Source organism: Sarcophilus harrisii, chromosome 3, assembly GCF_902635505.1.
Source record: "Sarcophilus harrisii chromosome 3, mSarHar1.11, whole genome shotgun sequence".
Classification (NCBI taxonomy): domain Eukaryota; kingdom Metazoa; phylum Chordata; class Mammalia; order Dasyuromorphia; family Dasyuridae; genus Sarcophilus; species Sarcophilus harrisii.
Genome location: NC_045428.1, coordinates 293,445,977 through 293,460,923, shown reverse-complemented (window position 1 = coordinate 293,460,923; position 14,947 = coordinate 293,445,977). Strand labels below are relative to the sequence as shown.

General features: G+C 34.3%; 1 protein-coding gene across 5 annotated transcripts in view; it reads right to left on the bottom strand.

Annotated features, from left to right (window-relative positions):
* SIDT1 (SID1 transmembrane family member 1) overlaps positions 1–14,947 on the bottom strand; it is a 176,009-nt gene that overhangs the window by 44,580 nt on the left and 116,482 nt on the right. The window lies entirely within an intron of this gene.

Here is a 14,947-nt window from a genome sequence, read left to right as displayed (position 1 = left end):
ATCCCCGTTGACGTATCTGTAATTTCTGATATGTGTGACCACATACTCTTTTCTCTTGACTTTTATGGCTGACCTCATCTGATCATTCTCTGGCTGACTATTTCTTCTCAATCTTCTTAGTATGGTTGCCTCTCCATATCCCAATCCAGGCAATGACATGGTACTTTTCTTCTCTTTATATTAATTCTCCTTTGGGGATCTTATCTATTTCTTAATCTTGACCCATATTTTCTAATAATTATTTGTTCCCTATGCCAATATTTCTATGGAAGTTGTTGAATGTTGACGTATTTGTTGATTTTTAGAGAGTTTTAGTTGTACACATTCTCCCTCTCATTCTCTGTAATAAATGTTTGTACATATGATGCAGTATCCTGCAAGTTAGTCTTTTTTACAAATGCTTAGTATAAGCACTTATATTAGGTGATCATGAAAAGATGTTTCTTATTGTCTTTGGAGGCATGATAAAATAAAATCTGCCAACTCTTTTATTTGCTTCTCCAAGGAGAACTATAAGCCTTCTTCCACTTTCATATAACTACCTTATATCTTTAGGATTCATTCACACCAAAAATATCAATGTTAATGTAATTAATGTAATGTAAATAATGTAATTTAGGTCCTCAAAGAATTCTCCCTTGTTGGTCATTGTACAAGGATCTTACATTCTTGGTATCATTAGTTAAGTCAGCATCCATAGATAATTTAAAAACTCTCAGGATTTTAGTATCTTCTTCTCTTTTCCAACCTTCTAACTAAGTTTGCAGAAGCAGAAGAGGGACTCACAGAAATGAAGATAATTTTGTAGTTCTCTTTGTTCCATAAGTTATCAAGTTGGTGAACAGCCCATGGGTAATGGGCTTCAACTTTCTGTAGGCTAAAATTTAGAAAGCAGATATAGTCTATTGTTGGGACCATATTTAAAGCCTTCCCAAAATGCTAGAACATGCCAATCTCTACTGGCATTGCCTTGGTATAACCATTAAGTCGTATAAAACCAAACTTAGGAGGAAACAGAGCACTAGTTTGGCCAGAAAAGGACTTTTGGATCCTGACGTCAATCTACCTTGTAATCTTGGCAACTATTATAGCATTTATGGCAAATTATGGCATCTTGGAAACTTTTTTTGGAATTAGCAATAAAATTGAGTCATTAATGCATATTTAGTTCAAATGCTTCAACTTGGAAAGGATATACTGATTAGAGAAAAGCAAATTAAAACAACTTTGAGGTACCACCTCACCTATTGGATTGAATAATATGAAAGAAAAGAAAAATGGTGGAGATGTGGGAAAATTGGGACACTAATACATTGTTGGTGGAATTGTGAACTGATCTAACTATTCTAACTGATCTTACTATGAGCAAATTAGAACTATGCCTAAAGAACAATCAAATAATGCATACTCTTTGATTTAGCAACACACAACTACTAGGTTTGCATCTCAAAGAGTTCATAAAAAAGGGAAAAGGACTTTCATGTACAAAAATATTTATAGCAACTCTTTGTGGTGGCAAAGAACTGGAAATTGAGGGAATGTTCATCAGTTGGGGAATGGTGGTGGGATATTAATGTAATAGAATACTATTGTGCTCTAAGAAATGATGAGCAGGTAAAAAGACTTAACATAAACTAATAGTGAAGTGAGCAGAACCAGGAGAACATTGTATACAGCAATAACAATTTGTGTGATGATCAGTTATGATTGACCTAGATTTTCTCAACAATACAATGATTTGAGACAATCCCAAAAAACTCTTGATGGAAAATGCTATCCATATCCAGAGAAAAAAATGTAGGGTCTAAATGGAAACCAAAGTTTACTATTTTCATTTTTTTGATGGCTTTTCCCTTTTGTTCTGTTTTTCTTTCACAATATGACTAATGTGGAAATGTTTACCTGATTCCACATGCATAACCTATATCAGATTGCTTGCCATCTTGGAGAGGGGAGACAGGAGGAAAGAAGAGAAAAAAATTATGAAACTCAAAATCTTATAAAAAGGGAATGTTAGAAATGATCTTTATATTTAATTGGAAAAAGAATATTTACCAAAAAGAAAAAAGAAAAATCAATATACTAATATTTAGTATTTTATTCCCCCCAATGCAAATAAAAAAATTTCAACATTCATTTTTAAAACTTTGAGTTCCAAATTCTCTCCCTTCCTCCCTCCCCATTGAAAATGAAAGCAATTCAATATAGGTTATACATGGATAGCCATGTAAAACATATTTCCATATTAGTTATATTGTGAAAGAAAACATAGACCAAAAAATTTTTCAAGAGAATTTAAGAAATTTTAAAAAGTATGCTTGTATTTTGATAGCATCAGTTCTTTTTCTGGGGATGGGTAGCATTTTTCATCATAAGTCCTTTAGAGCTGTTGTGGATCATTGTACTGCAGAGAATAACTAATTCATTCACAGTTGATCATTTTACAATATTGTTATTATTTTGTACTTGTGTATTTGTACATTTTACTTTGCATCCGTTTATATTAGTCTTTCCAGGTTTTTCTGAAACCATACTGCTCATCATTTATTATAACAAAATAGTATCCCATCACAATTACATAGTATAATTTGTTCAGCCATTCCTTAATTGATGGCCAACCCCTCAGTATCCAATTTTTTGCTACAAGAAAAGAGGTATTATAAACATTTTATACATATAGTTCCTTTTCCTTTTTAAAAATCTCTTTTAGGATACAGACCAAGTAGTAATATTGCTAGGTTAAAGAATATGCATGGTTTTATAGCTTTTTGGACATATATCCCTTTCAAACTGATCTATAGAATGATTAAATCAGTTCACAATTCCACCAACAATGGATTAATGTTTCATTTTTACTACATCCCCTCCAGCCTCTGTCATTTTTCTTTTCCTTCCTATTAGGTAACTAATTTACTATGTATGAGGTAGTACCTCAGAACTGTTTGAATATGCATTTTTCTAGTTAATAGTAATTTAGAACATTTTTTCATATAGCTATAAATAGCTTTATTTCATCTAAAAGCTGTTCATAGCTTTTGCTCATTTATCATTTAGGAAATGGCAAGTAATTTTACAAATTTGATTCAGTTCTCTATATATTTGAGAAATGAGATCTTTATCAGTGAAATTTGCTTCAAACTTTTTTTCACAGTTATTATTGTAAATATATTTTCCTCCATCCTATTCTCCCACACCCCATTTTTTCTATTCTCACTCAGTCTCTGTCTCTGTCTTTTCTTTTACTCTATTCCTCCTCAAAAAGTGTTTTGCCCTCTCTTCTGTCATACCCCTTCCCCTCTTCTCTTATCCCTTTCCACTCTACTTTCCTGTTGGGTTAGATAGATCTCTATACCTAATTGTGTATGTATGTTATTCCATCTTTGAGCCAATGCTGAGAGTAAGGTTCACATATTCTTCTCCCTCCACTTTCTCTAGCTTCCTCTCTACTGTAAAAACTTTTTTCTTGCTTCTTTTATGGAAGAGAACTTATCTCAAACTTTTCCCTTTCCCTTTTCCCAGTGCATTACTTTTTCTCACTTCTTCATTTTATTTTTTAAAAGATATCATCCCTTCATATTCCATTCATACCTTTATCTATGTATATTCATTCTAATTGCCCTAATAATGAGATGTTCTTAAGAGTTACAAGTTCAATTTTCCTTCCCATGTAGGAATGTAAACAGTTTAATCTTATTGAGTCTCTTGTGAATTTCTTTTACTATTTACCTTTTTATGCTTCTCTTGAGTCTTGCATTTGAAAGTCAAATTTTCTATTCAGTTCTAATCTTTTCATCAATAATATTTAACATTTTCCTATTTCATTGAGTTTCTATTTTTTTTTCCTGAAGGATTATACTTAATTTTGCTGTGAAGGTGACCGTTGGTTGTAATCCTAACTCCTTTACCTCTTGGAATATTATATTCCAAACCCTTTACCTTGTATTATCATCAATATAGTTCCACAATACTTGAATTGTTTCTTTCTGATTACTTGTAATATTCTCTTCTTGACATGGGAGTTCTGGAATTTCACTATAATATTCCTGGGGAGTTTTCATTTGGGGATCTTTTTCAGGAAGTTCTTGGTAGAGTCTTTCAATTTTTATTTTATCTTGTGATTCTAGAATATCAGAGCAGCTTTTGTTGACAATTTCTTAAAAGATGTTATCTACACTTCTTTTTTGATCATAGCATTCAGATAATCCAATAATTTCACAGTTATCTCTCTTGGATTTTTTTTCTATGTCAGTGGTTTTTCCAATGAGATATTTCACATTGTCTTCTATTTTAAAATTCTTTTGGTTTTGTTTTATTCTTTTACTTTCCCATAAAGCCATTAGCTTCCATTTGCTCAATTCTAATTTTTCAGGAATTATTTTCATCAGTGAGTTTTTGTACCTCTTTTCCCATTTGGCCAATTTTAAGCACTACACAATCTTATATCATAAGCATATATATTTATTTGTTCACCATTATTTAGCCAATTTAAGCAATTTTTTTTCCTTCAGTGAATTTTTGTGCCTCTTTTTTATTTGACCAATCTTGCTTTTCAAGGCATTCTTTTTATTGTTTTTTGGTACCTCTTTTTACCATTTGGCTTATTCTATTTCTTAAGGTATTATTTTCTTAATATTTTTTTGTGTCTCCTCTACCAAATTGTTCATTCTTTTTTCATGATTTTCCTGAATCACTCTTATTTCTCTTCTCAATTTTTCTTCTACCTCTCTTGATTTTCAAAACTATTTTTAAGCTCTTTCATGATCCAAGACCAACTCATATTTGCCTTGGAGGTTTTGAATATTGGAGTTTTGATTTTGTTATCTTCTGAATGTCCTCAAACTCTTTCTATCGTCAAAATACCTACCCTTTGGCTTTGCTTACTTATTTTCTTAGTCTATTTCTTGACTTTTTTACTCTTTGTTGAAGTGGGGCTCTGCTTCCGGGGTGGAAGGGGTACTGTCCCAAACTTCAGGGAGTTTGTGCAGCTGTTCTCAGAGATATTTTTAGGGACCTGTAAGTTTTTAGTTCTTCCAAAATGTTATGATCTAAGAAGAGGTGAATTTACAATTCTCCTAGCCTGTTCTCTGACCTGTGAGACCAAATACTTTTTACTGCACTGAAACTGTGAGGAGGGTATCTGCTCCATTGTGACTGCAAGCTCTGGTGTGCTAGTGCTTTTCCTCCTCTGGTACTGCCATCTAGACCTGGGAAGTAGATCTGTGTATGGGAAAAGCAACAGAATTCTGTCCTAGGGATAGCAAAGAGACTCCTGTAATTTCTTTCTAATTAATTGGTTGACACGCTTAATATCTGGGGCTGAGATCACTGGAAGCAGTTGCTGCAGCTACTGATTCAGTGGCTCTCAAGGCCTGAATCCTGGTTTGCCAGGTCCAGTCTGTGCTGGACTGTGCTCCAAGAGTGGAGTGCTGCTGATCTTCTAAGTTGTTTTTGGCTGGAAATTATTTTATCCCATCCTTATGTGTGTTCTGCCACTTTAGGATTTGTTTTATGGTATGATTTAGAAGTATTTGGAGAGGTATGGGGAGAGCTAAGGGGCCAGTGCCTTTTCTTCAACATCTTGGTTCGACCTCCAGTATTCTTTCTATTCCACTCTTGTCTATATTTAGCATCATGGTATCTTTTCTGTCTTAATTTACATTTCTGTCATCATCATATACTGTGCTCTAGTCAAAAAGGATTAATGTCTCTGAGGACTTGCCATGCAATTTCCCACCTCTATGTCTCTGACTACTTTATCCTCTATGCTTCTCTACATCAGTCCTTACCTCTTTGCTGTTGAATTGATAACTATCCCATAAAAAACAAACTCAATTGTCAGTTTATCCATATGAAATCTTCTCCAATTTACTGTAATGATATTCTACCTAAAATGATCTTTTGCCACACTTTGATTTAAAAAACAATAAATAATGGTGAATAAGTAAATATATGTCCTTACCATATAAAATTCTGTGTGCTATTATTTGTTTTCATCATTCTACTCATTAAAATGTAAGTTCTATATGAGCAGTGACTCCATATTTATTAAAACATTGCAGTTAGCTAACATGTAACAGTGATTTGTAATAGTAGAAAATAAGTGAAAGTTGAACAAATGTCAAACATAGTAAATGTAAATATTAAAAACAAACAAAACATGTTTATTGGACTGAAAAAATAGAAATTCATTTGAAATATTGTTGCTCTTTTCTCGCTCTCTCTCGCTCTTGTTTTTGTCTTACATTAATCAAAAAAACTATTAATGCCTCTCAAGCTAGTTCATAACACACTGATTGCTAACTTAAATAGTGAATTGAGAAAAAGAGTTGAGAAGATGGGGAAAAGCCCAAAAGACAGTGGCAAGCTAAATTAGTCTTCTTTTTGTGTTTCCATGGGAGTCTATAAATTCTGCCGAGAGACATATTTGAGGTGAATGTCAGTCAGCAAACAGCTGGCAAATGTGTTATGCTGTTTCCAAGGGCAAGTTTGGCTCCAGAAGCACACCCCTTGGAATGGTTTTGATTTGGTTATATTTCACACTCATGGACTCATGTACAACAACTATTCTTTTGGAAGGATTATGGGCATGTTCTGAGGGGCTTGGACTAGCTCAATCCTTCTAATTCTGACATTGTATGATTCACCATGACTACTTAATATCCTATCTTTGTTAGCTGACAGCTGTTAAGAGAAGGCAAGTTGAAAGGGGCCTGAAGAGGCTACTCACTTAATCCTCCTTTTTGCAAGGCAGGCTTACAAGTAAATCACATTAGACAGATGAGACTTCATCTTGGTTAGTGAAACTAAAACTTTTCTCAGTTTCCTTATATACTGTACAGTCTTTCTAGGACAGGAATGATCTTACTTGACTTCAGCCTAAATTTTTCCTCCTTAGTGTTCACCTATTTCTATATTTCAGACTGGGTCATTCTGTCTTACTCTGGAACAGAGGAAAATATTTCAGATTCAACAAATATTTACCAAGTACATATTATGTGAAAAAACCCTGAGGTAAGACTGAGGTATTGTGATTGGATCCAGATGATTTATGAAGGAAACAGGTCTTAAATTTTACTAGTTTTTTTTTTCTCTCTACTGAAGAGATGCAAAATCAATCTCACAAATTCAAAATAGGAGAGGGAAAATCCTAGCTATATAATAGTTAGTCTGAAAAAGATCTAGTGGTTTTAGTGGATTGTAAACTCACTATCAATCTATAATATAACATGGCAGGTAATTCAGTCTTAGGCTTCATTAAGAGAGTCATGTTTTCTAAAAGAGAGATGATAGTCTTTTGTATCCTATCCTGTTCAAATCAACAAACAAGCAGATCTGGAATATTGTGCAGTTCTGGGTATCACATTTTACTAGAGACATTGATAGGTTAAAGATCAAGCAGAGTAATAAAAGTCCTCCATAATGTCACATTAAAAAGGAACAAGAAGTTTGAGGGAACAAGAAGATAGGACAAAGGGAATATTATTGTTCTTTTTATGAACTGAAAAGTTGTTTGTGGAAGAGGAATTGATCTTATTCAGTCCGGCCTCTAGAGAAAACATACAGGAGCTTTCTGATAGGGCATTTAAAAGGCAAAACTGTCTGGAAGTAGATTTCATCTTGAAGTGAAGGCAACTCTTAATTATTCTTTTAAAAAGTTCTTTCAAAGGTTCTCTTTGTGCTGATAATGATGTTGATGACATGATCAGAAGCACCTAATTCAAATCCAGCTTCAGACGTACTATACGACTCTAGGCAAGTCACTTAACCCTGATTGCCTAAAAAAAAGTATGCTAAGCAAAAGCTTCACATAGTGACCCAGTATAAGATGGGTTAAAAATATTCCCTGTGTGGTCAGGGGGAAAGTCCCTAGACCCAGAAGCAGAGATCAAGCTGGGGATCAAACAAAGCCAATATTTCAAATAAAGACCAAAACCACCAAGAGGATTATGTTGAGTTCAGTTGCAGATCTTGGAGAATACTGGCCATTAAGAGATATAAGCATTTGTACTGGATGGAGATAAGAAGAGAAAGGGCCAATGAATCACTTTTATTTAGTTTCATAATAAAAACAATGAAAATGTTGATGCTATAATTTAAAAAAAAAGTGGAATGGATTGTCCCAGTAAGTAGAAATTTCCCCTCACTAGAGAATTTAGGACTCACTAAAGAACTTAGTTTGTAAAGGGGAATTCTTATTCAATTATGGATTTAGCTGGATGTCCTCTAGGGCAGGTAGGTGGCTCAGTGGATAGAGTGCTGGACTTGGAGTCAAGCGGACCTAAATTTAAATCTAACCTCAAACACTAGCTGTGTAATCCTGAGCAAGTCATTTATCCGTAAAATGAACTGGAAAAGGGAAAGGCAAAGCAGTCTAGTATCTTTGCCAAGAGAACCCAAAGTAGGGCCTAAAGAGTAGGACACAAGTGGACAACAACAGATGGTCTCTGAGATCCTTTTCAACTCTGAAATTTTGTGATTTTTGAATGAGAGGCATGATATATATTCTGCCCCCTCAAATCGTCTTGTGAGTTGTACTGCAGCTCCTTCCTTGGTATAAATAGCAAGAATCCTCAATTTGGAGTCAAAAGATTGACTTAGGTTAGAATTACATATGTTCTATTTATTATCAATGTGTCTTTGAACAAGTAATATTCTCTCTTGGACCTCAGTTTCCATACATAGAAGAAATACAAAGAGAGAATAACCTAAATGGTTGCTTCTAGTTCTAAATACAAAATATCAAATATGTATAAAAGTAATTTTCAGAATGCTAATGTTCAGTCCTTTTGAGTGGGACAAAGCTAAATCTAAATATCTCCATAAAATGCATGGATATGCAAAACAAGTGAAAGGCAAGGTTGATTTTAGGAAGCTGTCACATTAAGGCTTTAATTTTGCAGTTTCAACCTTGTTTACATTCAAAAAATTGTATCTGAATTTTAGTATATTGCCACCAGGGGGCAGTCATTTATCACTTTATTTCCAGATCTGAAAGGTCATTTTTGGGACCTAATTCAAGTTCTACCTTTGAATTGTCCAATTTTGTTCATTAAAAAAGTCCCTCTATTAAAAGAGCTAAATTTAGTCAAACACTCATGAAATAACAAAAACAACTAATACTTTGGGAGCAATTTTTTTTTAATGAATAAACTCTAACATGTACATATATATCTCGTCACTAATATTTTTTATCACTTCCTTAATAAATTATTCTATTCATGATATTTTCCAAAGACCTCAATTAATAAAATAATCTTTAAAACTGGCTCTTAATTTTGTTCTATAATCTCCTTCTAGGGCAGCTGGGTATCACAGTGGTTAGACTATAGAGTCAGGAAGACCTATGTTCAAAATGGTCTCTGGCTGTGTGACTCTGAGGAAATCACTTAATCTCTTTTTGCTTCAGTTTCCTCATCAGTAAAATGAGGATCATAATAGCATCTGCCTCCTATCGTAGCTGTGAGGACTAAATGAGAAGATGATAAAACATAGTAAGTGTTATATAAATATTAACTGTTATTATTATTATTGGCTGGGCAAATGGGAATAAGTGACTTGCCCAGGGTCACACAGTAAGTATTAAATGTCTGAGACTGAATTTGAATTCAGGTTTTTCTGACTTCAGGCAAGTGTTCTGTCCAATATGCTATCTATCTGCCCTTATTAACTATTATTCTAGTAATATATCACTCAATTGCCAGCTTGGTGGCCTTCATGCTTTCTTCTGTCTTTAGGGAGAACTCTACTTGCCTTCTTTCAATCTCAACAAAAGACAGATAATTTTCTTTCCTAGGTCTTCTGCTTCAGATTTTAAATGCCTATATTTGTGTTTGCCGCCATAAGCCTCACCCTGAAAGCCTATCTCAGGCTTGCAGAAATCAGATCTGAGATAAAGCTATGTATGTTTCATATATGAAGTATATTCAGGGAATAACTTAACCCATACTTTTTGGGGCTGAAGTTATTTAACAGACACTCAGTGTTAATTTAGTCCATTTATTGGGGACTAGATCCCTAGATATTTACTGACCAAAGCTTTCACTGGAACTCCCTGATATCTTCATCTCATCCCTACCCCTTTCTGTTACATTTCAAGATAAGACAGTAATCCACCATAGCTCCAACCTCCATTTCCAAATGTCTATCTGAAGAATAGTGATTCAAATAAACGGGTATTTCCATAATCCTGTAATTGATAGAGTCATACCACTTGGATCCCTAATCCTAGTGGTTTCACTTTTACTCAAAAATCTCCAATGGCTCCCCATTTCACTTAGATAAATAAGTACTTCTTAGCCCAGCATTTCAGTACTTTCATAATATGGTTCTTACCTATATATCCAGCCTTATTTTATGCAATTCCTTTCCACATATGGTGTGAAAAAATTCAGGAAGAAAATAGAAACTATTTCAGGAAAATTTACGTGTTTTGGAAATCAGAAGATAATTTTTTACAAAGAATGTTCACTGAGTTCCCTTCTAAGTCTACCAGACTGAAACCAGACAGTTTCTGTTATCAACAGACCTAATAAAAGGAGAAAGTTCTTACCTATATGAGAGATTGCATCTAGAAGGGGAAATAGTAAATGAAATTAGTGGTAGTTATAAAAATCTAGTTATTGTGAAGCTTTGTAAAGTCGAATTGAATAACATAACACACATCTATAATTTACCTGTCTATAAGTAGTTTTTAAGTCAAATCAAAAAGCATTTATTAAATACTTACTATATGTCCCAAACACTATGCTAAATGCTGGGCACTGAACTTAGTACTTTGAAATTCCCCCATACTGTGGTGAACTTCTTTGTTATGTGTCTGATATTGTGAAGACTTGGGAAATAGGAGAATCAGAGGAGAAAAAAGGGGAAAGTCTGTGTTCCCAAGCTCATAGGCATAGAGGTAGAATGTCAAAGAGCATTTTACTTGGCAATGAAGTATATGCTTCTTCTAAGCTCTCCAGAAGACTGATCCTCTCCAGGAGCAAGACTTTAGTGCAGGGAAACTGCAATTGATTCAAAGTAAAGCAAAGATGAGAGAGAGGGTGGGAAACTAGTATGAGGAAGCAGGAAATATTTAATAAGATTTAATAATCTCTTTGTTTCATGGTTGTTGTATGGCAATTAATCAGGGAACACTAATGTCTGAAAAGAACTGAAATTAGGGACTGCACAAAAGTCAAGGAAGAGGTATAAAGTGAGCACAATCAATCTCATCTCAGACTCCCTCAGTGTGAGAGAGAAGTGGGATAAAGGATCCTCATACAAAGAAATATATAAGTGAAAAAAAGTGGGCTGTCCAATGGGTGAGAGCAAGAGCTAACTGATAGGCAGTCTTGTGCTATCCTGGCAAACTTGTGATGTCAAGAGAGAGGAAGGAAGCCCCAGGGCTGTGTGGATTCCCTGTGGGAAACTAATGATACGATTTGGACAAGAATCATCCAGAATGGGTCGGTATAGGTGAGGGCTGCAATCTGTATTATTGGAGAGAATATCCACACTCATGAAAGGTCACAGATTCATTGGAATATTTGAAAACTGATGTAATGCTTTGCATTATCATGGATATAAATTTCATAGGATAATTCAGAATAGCTACCTCAATTAGGAATTCATAAGCATATTGGGAAATAGTAGCTTTCTATTTCTAAGCCACCTTTCCTTTTGGTGCTTCTACATCACTATCTTTCCTTGAGATCAAGGACCATCCTCATTTTCTATTTTAATGTCTAACACTTAGTAAAGTGCTTTGCACATAGTAAATATGTAATAAATGCTTCATTGATTCATTCAGATACAAGAGACTCTTGGGCTCTCCCTCTGATTGCAGAAAAATTTAAGTAACAAGTGTTATCTTCATAAACATATTTGTGCATCACAAATGTCATTCTGAGACACTGTCAATTTTTCTTAGAACTCTTAGTCATCATAAGTGAAATCTTATTGTAATAAAGATGAGTCCAGGCGAGGGAAAAAAAAGACAAATAAGTGTTTCTAAGGATTAATCAAGGAACTGCTGCACTGAACCAATGTTACAGCAATAGTTTTAGTCTCATGGCAAGGAACATCCACCTCAATGAAGATGTGCAAGGAACATCCACCTCAATGAATATGTGCCAAAGACAGTGCTTCAATCAAAGATTGGAATTTATGAGAGGTTAATTCAGATAGGAAGTAATCCCTTTCATCATCTCTATCAGTCCCAGATCCTGTGCTTCCATCTGGAGCTCCTAATGCCAACACTACCTGTTTTCTAGGAGTATAACTGAGCCCTTTATGTAACCTGACTGAGGTAAGAGAAAATACCTGAGTGAATTGGAGTTTTTCAACTTTATTAAATAACTAAGAGTGGGGGTGGGATGGAAGGAAGTGGGAAAGAAGCACAGAAAGAAGTGAGCTTACAAGTGAGCTTAGAAAGAAGTGAGAATACAGATTGCTTATCATAGGCACTGTTTGTTTGAATGTCATAGTTTAGAATACACACAGCCCTCATTTCTTTTCTTTTTTCTTTTTTCTCTGGAGATGGTGGAAGATGGCCCAGGCTATTCAGAATTAAGAGGGATTTCAGAGATCATATAATTTGACCTGAGTTTGAAAAAGAAAACCCTCTAATCAGATTTAGATGAATTTCATTTGAAATTCTGATCAAATATGATAGGATTTTCAGTTCCTCTCTGAATATGCTGTTTAATTTTTTCCCTCATTCTATCATCCAGACCCCTAAGTTTGTCTTGTTAAGTCTTGGTGGTTGTTGTTCACTCATTTTAGGAGTGTGTGATTCTTGGGGACTCCATTTGAAGTTTTCTTAGCAAAGATACTGGAGTGAATCTCCAAATAATCCTTACTCTCATATGCACCATTTTCTTCTTCAGTTCATTTTATAGATGAAGAAACTGAAGAAAATAGGATTAAGTGATGAGCCCAGGGTCAGATAGCTTTTAAGTGAGGCTAAATTTAACTCATGTCTTCCTGAATCTAGACCCAGCACTCCATTCACCATGTCTCCTAGCTGCCAGCCTCAGGTTACATTAAAATTCTGATCTCGACCCACTTGAACTATGAGATCCTACCCTGGTCCTTGACACCCCTTTCCCTACCACACTAATTTTTATTCCAAGACCTCAGGCTATCTTACAGACATTTCCTTCATCCCTTTCCTAAAGCTTTTTCTGGAATCTGGAACTACTACCCTTGCCCCATAATCCATTTTCTTAGTTCAGTTTAACTAATTCATATTTGCTATGCTTTGATAAGGGATATCTTTGATTATTATTGTAAAATAGTATTTCAGGCTAATCTCAGCAGTGGCCACATGGCTTAATGGGGCATGAGGACTAGGAGTAAACTACCTTTCCTTAGAGCCTGTTTGCATTGTGCCAACTTCTAATGTTCAAAAACCAGATTCCTTTTCTCTTTCTATTAAAGAAATTCTCTTTTTAAAGCCCACTAAGGACTTAAAAAATATTTTTTTGGAGAGATGTATCTACCACCAGCTAATGTGCTCAGCAGAAATAATTAACAGGCCCAAAATGCTATGAATGATCAAACTTAAGTTAACCAGCTCAATCAATTTCTTAAACTTTTCTTTAATATATGGTAGGAGTAGGAGATGAGAGAAAGAGAATTACTTTTCATATTAGATACTAAGGAAGAGAATCTTAGGGTAAGAAGGGATCTATAAGTAAAACAAATGAATGGGAAGACCTTTTATAACATTGCCATGGTTATCCAACTTCCACTGAATAGATATCTACTTACTGGAGACCAGGTTTACCCTTATTTCCAAATGTATTAAGATCTAGCCATACTCAAAATCTTATTAAGCACTATTTTACTAATTTTCATTAAAATATATTTAATAAATAAAATAAATTTCCTCTGTCAGTTTAAAGGTGACTTGTGTTGACTTAAAAACAAACACATACTATGTAGTGAATACCTGGATCTACATATAATTTTTCTGCCCTCAAAGAGCTTACATTCTAACGGATACAAACCATACTCTGTAAAGGGAAAAGAATCTGAAACTGGGGAAAACACCATGCGATAAAGGAATCAATAATATAAAGAAATAAGTTAAATAAATGTTTAAGCTTTTTCTTTTCCTACAATATGACCATGTGACTTAATTTGTTGCAAGAAATCTTTGTAATAAATATTTTTATCTAAAAAAATCAATTAAACACATGAAAAATAAAGAGGCAAAATTCTAGAGCTAGTAAGTAGAGGAAATTACTGATGATGTCAAAAAGAAGGTCCTGTAGCTATGACCTACCTGTCCTTGATGCTGCCTCCTACATCAGCAGTTTGGAGGAAGAGTTTAGACTTCAGAAATTTTATGTTTACCCCCAAAAGACCCAAATAAAATCACTATACCTTTATTTTTCAAATTCATGTACTAGGAAATAGATTCTGGGAAAACTCAAACTTTTTTCTAGTTGTTTATTTTCTTTTGTGTTATTATATATGATTTCTTTTGTGTTCTGTTTACAAGTATGGATTGAAGTAGGGTAAGTAAAATAAGTTTTTTTCCCCCCAGGACAGTGGTCTTGGTCTATGTCAAATCCTTTAGATTGTTTTTTGTTAACATTTTTAGTTCAACAAAAAAGCAAGGTAGAATTAAACTGGCTTTTGCATGGACTAAATTCTATATTACTGGCCATTGAATGTAGTTCTTGTTAAGGGCAAGTACAATACATTCTGCTCCTCTGGAAATTATATATATCCCTGTTCCTCATGATTTATTCTTCTAAATAAATTATCCTTATAAGCAAAATTCATGGTTAGTTCACAGTTGAGAGATCTAGAACTAGAAAGGATCTTAGAGACCACTGAGTTCAACATCCTCATCTTACAAATGAGGAATCTCAGATCCAAGGAGGTTATTGACTTGCCAAGAGTCACACATGTAATAAACATCATAGGTGGGATTTGAACCGGATCCTCAAAA